This window comes from Aspergillus ibericus (assembly GCF_003184845.1).
Source record: "Aspergillus ibericus CBS 121593 unplaced genomic scaffold BO80scaffold_17, whole genome shotgun sequence".
Classification (NCBI taxonomy): domain Eukaryota; kingdom Fungi; phylum Ascomycota; class Eurotiomycetes; order Eurotiales; family Aspergillaceae; genus Aspergillus; species Aspergillus ibericus.
Genome location: NW_020292115.1, coordinates 361,803 through 372,702, shown reverse-complemented (window position 1 = coordinate 372,702; position 10,900 = coordinate 361,803).

Below are 10,900 nucleotides of genomic sequence, written 5' to 3'. Positions count from 1 at the left end.
CTAGTTATAAATCTATATTATTTATATATTTATAAAGAATTTATAGCTAGAAAATAGTTTTTCTTTACAATATAAAGAAAGCAGTAGTAAAATAATAACTATAAAAATTAAAAAAATAATTAATTTTTTATAATTTCTTTACTAAGTATCTATATACTATATATAAGATATAATTATACTCGCGAGATTAAAAATAAACCAAAATTAATAATTAAAACTACAGCAAACAGATCATATAATTAAACTAAAAATAATCATTATATTTCTAATTATAGCTATTTATAATATATATTATAAAAATCTAAAAACTAGATAGATTACAGTATACATTACATATCTAATTACAAGGAGATGAATATTTTACTTAAATTATAAAAATAGTTTTATAAAGTTAAATATATATCTCTAATTAGTAAGTAATACCATATTTAATAATAGAAATAAATTATATTTTTAATATTATTATCTAGTAAGACTCGCGACTTAATAAAAATTACTATTCTTTCTAGAATAAGAGTCCTAGTAATATAATTAATATATTTATAAGAAATAAGTTAATTAAATATCTATAAATAGATTTATAAATTAAATTATAATTTAAATTATAGTTCTAACCTATTACAGGACAAAAATATTCTATTAAATCCTTAAATATACTCTCTAGTAGAAGGAAGAATCTATAGATATATAAATCTTTAATAATTAGAACAGTTAAAATATTCACAAAAATAAGAATAAAATTATTATAGTTAATTTAGAAAGAAATACACAGAGAAAAATCTAGAAAGATTAATTAATACTAGAAATATCTATAAAGAAAAAAAACTAATTAATATTAGACTATATATACTTTTTTATAGAAAAAATGTCATTTACTATAATAATGAAAATTAAGACTACTATAAAAATTGTGATAATAATAAATAATTATAACTAGATTAATTATAAACTACTATTCTTATAAAAGTATAGATCTAATATAAAAATAAAAGCAGGAAAAGACAGCGTAAAAAATAAAGTTTATATAATAATATTTTAATATATAAAACATAAGTATCTGTCACGGGGCATACTGGGTGCGCATTCCAGGTACTTCCTGCTGCACTATCAGCAAAAGAACTAGGATGTAAAGCTAATGGAATTACACTGCGCATGCTATATAAGAGTATTCAGGAACAGGATTCAGGTAACTATACGGGTTCAAGTAGGCAGGCAGGCAGGCACCGTGATAGTATCTATTTATAAGAGAATAATTTACTTTTTTTACGGGAGAAAAAAAGAGGAGGAAATAGTAAGTAATAATATTAAAAGTTCTAAAAAAATATTATATAAAAATAGATTATCAAGATAATACTTATAAGAAAGGAAAAAAAACTATTTTATAGAAATAAAACCTATAGACAGTTATTAAATAATATTAACTATAGTAAATAAGTCTTATAAAGATAAGATGGATATTATATACTATTATTCTTATAAAAAAAAGAAGAAACACAGTAAAAGATTTTTTTCATAAAAAATATTTAAAATAAAAGGAAAATTGGTATAAAATTCTGAAGATGTTCTAAATCCTAAATTTTAATTCATACTTAAATAAATATTTACTAAAATTTACCAGCAAAGTAAAGATGTGACGGGCTAAGAAGCCGGGTGGACTACGTGAAATACAATAATCTATAAAAAAATTGAATTCGCTAGAGAAAGAACTACTTAATCTATAGACTAATTAGGTTTTCTTATAGATAACTCTTTCTAGAAGATTTTTTTATAATATTAATAAACTTTTTTACTGCTCTGGAGATTCCTATTCTCTAAAAATTTTTATTTTTTTTATAGATATCATCAGATTAAGGTCCAGGACTAGACAGGTCAAAATATAGATATTCTAATTCTAGATAACTAATAAAATTTAATCTTTTTTAATTATTACTTTTCTTACTGTAATACAGCTAGCCTGTAATAGATTTTAAAAGATTAGATAGATAAGATTATACTAATATTTATAGGTTTTAGTATTATAGAATTTAGTTACTAATTTCTATATAAGTATAGCATATTCCTTTTATTTAATTAAAAATATTTTTATATATATATATATATTTCTCTTAAAATATATTCTTCTTATCCAGGATTTTCTTAATAGTATATTTCTTAGTGCTATCTTCTATAATAATAATATCTAATTATTAATTAATTACTTTTTAGATAAGTAGAGGGTCTATAATAATAAATTAAAATAAATTAATATAAAATACTAGATAGATTTTAAATAATATATCTAGTTTATAAATATGTATCCTAATCTATTCTAGTACTATAAATTTTATATTTTATTAGTTTAGTTTTTTATTAAATTAATTAATTATAATATTTTTTAGATCCAGTTAAATTTTATTATTTTTTTTATAATAAGGAACAGGGTTTTATTAATAATTAATATATTATTTTTATATCTCTTATATTATTACTATTATTAAATTAGTGATATCTTGGGTCTCTTAGAGTTTACTAAAAATAGTCTTAGTCTATTCTTAAAGGTTTCTAGTCTAATAATATTTTAGAATATTTATTTTAATATTTAAGTCTAGGGGCTTTATATAGAAGCTATATTATAAAAAAAAACTTATTTTTATTAATATAGAGTCTTAATTATTTAAGGCTAGCTATATTATAGATAATAATTCTTATTAATTAATTTATTATTAATTAATAAAATATTATAGGAAAATTTTAATAATTATAATTTATTACTCTATCACACTATCTATTTCAAGATAATAAATAATAGAAAGATATTATTTAATATCCAAGGCTTTGTATAGGATTATTTATAATTTATTTATAAATTAAGAACTATAGTCTAAGACTACTAACTAGAATATCCTATAATAACTATAAAATATTTAAATAAATATATTTATAAAGTTTTTTATATCTATATTTAAGATAGACTTAATAATAACATCTTTAATTAACTAGTTAGTGATAACCATAATATTTCTATAATCTTAAGATTCTAAAAAATCTATTAGAAAGTTAATAGTAATATTTTACTAAGATTAATTAAAGATTAATAGCGGTTTTAAAAAATCTTATTTATAATTTTTTTAAATATAATTAATTTTATAATTATTATAATTATAGTAGAATTAATAAATATTTTTATTTATATTTAGTTAATAATAATAGCAAGTAATTATTTTATAAGTTTAATCTTATCTAGAGTATCTAGTAATCATGCTATTATAGACTTCTTAAATAATCTAGATTTATAAAAACTCTAAATTAAAAATTTAAACTTATTTTTAAAAGAACAAGTATTAGTTTATATCTAATTAATATTTTATAATAGAAATCTTTAGTTTTAATTATTTAAAAAAATTAGGTTTATCTTTAGTCACTATTTTCTAATATTTCTTTAAATTTTTATCAGCTTATTTAGCTTATTTTTATAAATTATTTAATATTAACTCTATAAGTTTTAGACTGGTAAAGACTCCTATATTAAAGATTTTTTTAGTAGATATTATATAGCTAAATCTTTTCTTAAATATAAGATAAAATAACTAGATTTTTTAGTTTATAATATACTTATTTTTTTCTTTGGGTATATCCTAGGACCTTTAATAAAATATTAAATTAAGTATTTATTATTTCTAGATAATAATTAATTATAAAATTAAAATAATTTAAAAATTAAGTTTAATGTATCTATTATTCCATAAGTTATTATTAAATTATAAAATATTTTAGATTTTAATAGTTACTAAAAATCTTAAAATAAAAAAATAAAATAAGCTCTAATTTTTACTTTTATAAGACTTAGATAATTACTAATAATTCTTTATTATAAAACTAGTAGTTATATTCTACGGATAAATTTTTTTTTAAAAAATATATTATAGAATAAAAAATTCTTTAATTATTTTACTAGAATAGTACTTTTTTTATATACTATTTAGAAAAATTAACTTTTACTAGAGTTTCTTATTTAGGGTCTCAATATGCTAAAATAAGAATAATAATAAAAATTTTTTTAAAAATTTTAAATATTTTTTAAGTTTTTAGTATTTAACTAAACTTAGTATTTTTTTTATAAATTATATTAAAGACTTTAAATAAATCTCTTAATCCTTGAAAAACTACTAATAGAAGTTAATAAATCTTAGAAAGGCTTTAATATCATGGATAGTCTTTAGAATTTTTTAATCTTATATAATTTAAATTTTAGTAAAATCTATATAGATCTTGTTTTTTATTTTAATAATAAATCTTAAGTATTTAGTAGTAGTTACTTTAAATTTATACTTATTAATATTTATTTAAAGATTTATATCCTATAAGCGTTCCAGTACTTATTATATTTAGATATAATATTTAACCAGACTTCTATTTATAAAGATAAGAATATTATTAATATAAATAGAGCAGAATTTATCAAGGAATTCTTATAAAATCTAATTAATATATTATTAAAATATATTTAGATAGTTAGTAAACCTAAATAAGGCTATTAATTATTTAAATAGTTTAAAATAAATATAAAATATAGTTTTTTATTTATTTTTTTCTTTAATTCAGATACAGTAGAAGGCTTAAATAATATCTAATTTAATATAATATCAAATCTTTAAAATATATTAAAAGATTTCTTAAATAAGTAGTAGAAAATATTAATTCTTTATTATTATCTAGTTTAATACTCAGTAATCTATATAAAAATATAAATTATTATTAAATTTTAAAATAAATAATATAAAAATAGCTACCAAGAAGTTACTAATCTATATAAATTTTTTTTTAAAAAAATTAATTAAAGTTTTTTATAATATTAAGAGTTTTAATTAATTTATTTAATAATAATATTCTAAGAAACCTTCTCTTCTTTTTCTTTAATATCTTTAATTATTTTTATAATATAGTCTACCCCCGGGTAATAGAATAATAAAATATCTATTATTATTTTATTAAAAATATTTAAATATTTATAATAAAATTTTAATAATTTATTCTTTACTTTCACAGAATTTTTTAGCTAGTTAAGCTTATAAAGAATCTTATTAATATTTACTAGATTTACTATAAATAGTTCTACTAAATCTTCTTTTTTTTTAATTTTTTAAAATATATTATATATTGGCGGAGATCATACATAATACTAGAAAGTAGTTTTATTTCTATCTATATTATACTTCTATCTCTATATTTTAAATATAAAGTATAAAATTCTTAGTTTAAAATATTATATTTTAATATTTTATCCATAAGAGTCCCAACATAATATTATATTTATATATATATAGTAAAATATAAAAGTATATATATTTTTATAAATTCTTATTTATATCTAGTAATATCTTTACTAATTTAATTATATAAATCTTCTTTTTTTTAAATCCTTTAAATTCTTTAATATTTTAAGGTTCAATAGGGACATACTCTAGTTTATTTTTATTTATAAAATTTTAGCTGATTATCCCGTATAGTATATAATTAATATTAATTAAAATATTCATAAAATAAATTCTATTAACTAATTTTAATATAGAAAAAGTATGATAGCCTTTAAATCTTTAAACTTTTTTTTAAATTTTTTATAATTTTAATTAATTAGTATATATCTTTCCAGATAATAATCTAGAGAAGCTATACTTTTTCTAAAACTAGGGATTACTAGATAACTAGATTTTTTAAAATCTAGCTAGTCTTACTAGCTAGATTATCTTTAAGTAAAATTTAGTAGATTTTATTTTTTAAAATATTCTTTAAGTTCTAGAAGTATTATAATAATAAATATAAATATTTAATAATATAATATTTTAAAAATTTATAGCGTATATAGAGTCCTGTCTCACGATATTTAATTAATATCTCTTTTAATATTTATTAAATTAATTAAATAAATCTTATATTTATTACTATAAGTTCCTAATCTATAGTACTACCTATAATTATTTTCTTAAAAATATTATCTATTTAAATATTAAAATATTTTAATTATTTTCTTGAAAGTTAGTTTATTTTTATAAATTTATTAATTATCTGTTTGACTTATCAGCAAAAATCTTTAAAGTTTAATTTCTATTTAATATTAATTATTTATTAATAGATATTATTATTTAGGATTTAATATAAAAGATTTTTTTATTTAAATTTTTCTAACTATATCTTCCAGCTTTAATTAGTAAATTATTAATTTTTATTAAAAAATTATTAATTATTTAGCTTTTTTACTTAAAGATAGATAGATAACTTGCTGATAATTTTTTCTTATTAGATTAGATTTTTATAAATTAACTTAAAATGGTTAATTAAAGTCATGGCTAAGAAGATTGGAGTTTTATAATTAAACTTTATTTATAGATTAATCTTTACTTTAACTTTTTTATTTAAAAATATAAATATATATTAGGCCTGTTCAACTAACATATTAATAGATTATTAATTAATTTTAATCTTTACTTATATACTATTAAACTAGCTCAGGAACTTATTCTTATCTTTTTTATTAAAATTTATAAAAATTAATAGCTTTAGTTTCTTTATATTAGTTAAATCTTAGACTAGTACTAATACTAATATTAATATAAATAAAAGTACTGTAGTAGACACCTAAAAAAATAAAAATTAAATATTAATAATCTATTTAACCTATCTAAGACTAGTCTTAATTTTATTATCTATTATTATATTCTATTAGATAATAATATATTATATTTTTATACTCTGGATTATTAGCTCTTTAATATATTTAATTAATTAATTAATAATATTAGCTTAGATAATACTTTTATAATAATTAGAAATATTTATTAATTTATTATAATTATTACACATTATTAATCTATTATCTAATAGATACTTTAAAGAAAGAGTGAATTTAAAACTATAATAGACTAAGAAACTAGATAAACTACATAAAATATAATAATCTATAAAGAAATTAAATTTACTGGAGAAAGAACTATCTAATCTATAAATTAATTAAATTTTTTTATAGATAACTCTTTCTAGAAGATTCCTTTATAATATTAGTGAGTTTTTTTATTATTCTAGAGATTTCCATTCTCTCTAGGGATTCCTATCTTTTTTATAGATATCATCGGATTAAAGTCCAGGACCAGACAGGTCAGAACATAGATGTTCCAATTCCGGATGGCTGACAGGGCCTAGCCCTTTTCAAAGATCCTATCAAGTATAAGGTCTTATAAAAAAAGAAATCCCATAGAAAAGATTAAATCTTATGAAAAATAAAGATTTTACAGAGAAGTAAAGGCCTTATAAAAAAATAAAAAATTTATAGGAAAATAAACACCTTATGAAAAAAATAAAAATCTTATAAAAAGATAAAAACTTTATAAAGAATAAAGATCTAAGAAAAAAAATTAAAAATCTCACAAAGAAGTAAAACTTAAGAAAGTAAAAATTTATAAAAAAGATTAATAATATAAATTTAAAGGAATATATATATAAATAAAATAATATTAATTAAGAAATAATACTATAGATCCCCAGTAAGAGAGTAAGATCTATAAAAAAAGAGATGAATTTTTTTTCTCCTACTCAGGCATCAATAGAAAATATTTAAATAAAGATTTTAATAATATTATTTAAAAAAAATACCTATAGGTAATCCATCGTGAGATCACCTTATAAAAGAGAAGGTTTATTATAAGTATAACTAATATTTATAATCATGAAGACTAAGGCCCCTAAGAAAATAATTATAAAAAAATATATCTTTATAGACTTATACTAAATCTATTATATAAATATCTATATCTAAAATAACCCTCTAGAAGTTTTAGTTAATAAGATAATATAACTACATAACCTATAAGCGTCTTGTGGATAATAAGTATCTATAAGAAATATTAGTTAAAAAACTAGTAATAATATTTTAAGAAAATACAATCTTATATTTTATAGAACGTATATAGACCTATCCTTTATACTATCTTACTATATTAATCCTTACAATGAAACTATAATAAAGATAGAATAGAATTTCAATAAAAAAATTATAAATATCATTTTCTTTATGAAATTATAAAATCTAAGTTATAATTAAAAAACATTATATAAATTTTAAAAATATCTAAATAACTTTAATTCTAAGATCTCTATTATTTTATTTAATATTATCAAAAAAGCTATTATCGCGAAGCTAAAGACTTTTTAAAAAATAAGATTAAAAAACTTTATTTAAATAATATTATCACTTAATAAATATTTTATTTTAAAAAAGTTAAATATTTTATTTTCTTCTAGATACTATGACTATAAGATTTAATTAAAAAAATTTTTAAAATTATCTTTTTATAAAATAATAATAGAAAAACTTTAAGCAGCTTATAATTATATTATAAAAAGTTTTAATAAGACATTTTTAATTTTAGATTTAAAAATTTTAATATTTTTTATTCTCATAGTTAGGAACCCTAAAAATAGATTTTATTTTTATATTAATTATTAAAAATTAAATATATTTATAAAAAAAGATTTTTAATTAATAAGATAATAGACTGCCTGCGTAATACTAAGATTTTTATTAAACTTTATATCTATTAAACATATTTTAATTTTAGAATAGATTTTATTTTAAAAGATCTTACAATATTTTAAACCTAATATAGAATATTTAAATATTATATTTCATTTTTTAAATTTATAAATAGACCTGCTATATTGAAATATCTTATTAATAAAATATTATTAAGATATATAAATACTAAATCAGTTTATTATAACTTATATTAATAATATATTAATTTATAGTGAGAATATTATTAAACTTAAGTTTATATTTATTTAATACTAGAAAAGTTATAGATAACTGGTTTATAAATTATTATCTATTAATATAAATTTTCTATTATAAAAATAAAGTTTTTAGGATTTATTATTGCTACTAATAATACTTAAAAAATTAAAAAATCATTATTATTATTAATAAAAAAGTCTAATAATTATATAAGAAATTTAATCTTTTTAAAATCTCTATAATTTTTATTAAACTATTTTAAAAAAATTATTTCTATTTAAGATTAAACTTATACCGAGGATTTTTATATATTAAAAATTTACAATTATTATCTTTATTTTTATATATTATAATTTTATATTTTTAATATATATGAAAATAAATATTATAAAGAAAATTATTACTATTCCTCGTCCAGTTAATTAATAAAATTTAATATTTCATTTATTATTATTTCAAGATTATATTATTTATTAAATATAATTAAAATATCCATAATAAAAAATTATTAGTTATTATTAAAATCCTAAATTTTAATAAAATTGCTTTTATCAGTATAGTAAGATTTTAAAAATATTTAAATAATTTTAGAATTCAAATTTTTATTATCTTATTTGATATTATTAAGAAAGTTATAATTATAAAATTAAAAGTCTTCTCAATATTAGAAGGGGATAAGATTAAGAAAAGTCTATTTAAATAATATTGGAATTTAATATTCAAAAAGAATTGGATATTTTACTTTTTTTTAAATATTATAACTATGAGATGTAACTAGAGAAAAAAAATTAAAAATTATTTTATTATAAAATAATGATAAAAAGCTTTAGACGGCTTATGATTATATTATAAAAAAATTTGATAAAAGTTTTATTATTTTAAACCCTATATTTTTTATATTCTTTATTCTAATAGCCGGGAAACCTAGAGATAAACTTTATTTTTATATTAATTATCAAAATTAAATATACATATAAAAAAAGACTCTTATCTATTACTCTAAATTAATAAAATATCTAATACTCTAAATTAATAAAATATTAAATTATTTATATAATATTATAATTTTTATTACATTAGAATAGACTTTATTTTAAAAGATTTTACTATTTTTCAAATTTAATGTAGGATATTCAAATATTATATTTTATTTTTTAGATTCATAAATAGATTTATTATATTTTAATATTTAATTAATATTTAATTAATATTTTATTAATATTTAATTAATATTTTATTAATATTGTATTAATATTTTATTAATATTTAATTAATAAAATAACTAAACAAATTTACTACAGCCTATATTAATAATATATTAATTTATAATAAGAATACTACTAAATATAAATTTTATATTTATTAAATATTAGAAAAGCTATAGATAGCTAGTCTATAAACTATTATTTATAAATATAAATTCTATATTATAAGAATAAAGTTTATAGAATTTACTATTATTAATATTAATATTTAGTTAGATCTATTGAAGATTACTATTATTATTGATTAAAAATTCTAATAAATATATAAAGAATTTATTTTTTTTTAAATTTCTATAATTTTTATTATTAGTTTATTAAAAATTATAATGAGATTACACGCTTCATTATTAAACTAGTTAAAAAAATTATTTTTATTTAAAACTAAGTTTATATTAAGACTTTAATATACTAAAAAAGTTCTAGTCTTTACTATTATTTTTATTTATTATATATAATCTTATATTCTTAAAATATATAGAAATAAATATTGATTATTACTAAAATCCTCTTCTAATTAATTAATAGGACTTAATATCCTATTTACTATTATTCTAAAACTATATTATTTATTAAATATGATTATCATATTTATAATAAGAAACTGCTAATCATTATTAAAATTTTTTAAAAAAATAATATTTTAAATTAAAAAAAATTTAATATATAGATTATTTTAATACTTCTACAGACTATCAAATACTAGAATATCTCAATAACTATAAAATATGTAAATATTTGATAAGTTAGATAAATAAAATTTTTTTCTATTACAAATTATAGTTAAATTTATTTTAAAAAATATAATATTCTAGCTAACACTTTAATCTATAAGAAAGAAGAAGATTAAATTTTTATAAAATATCAAAAATAA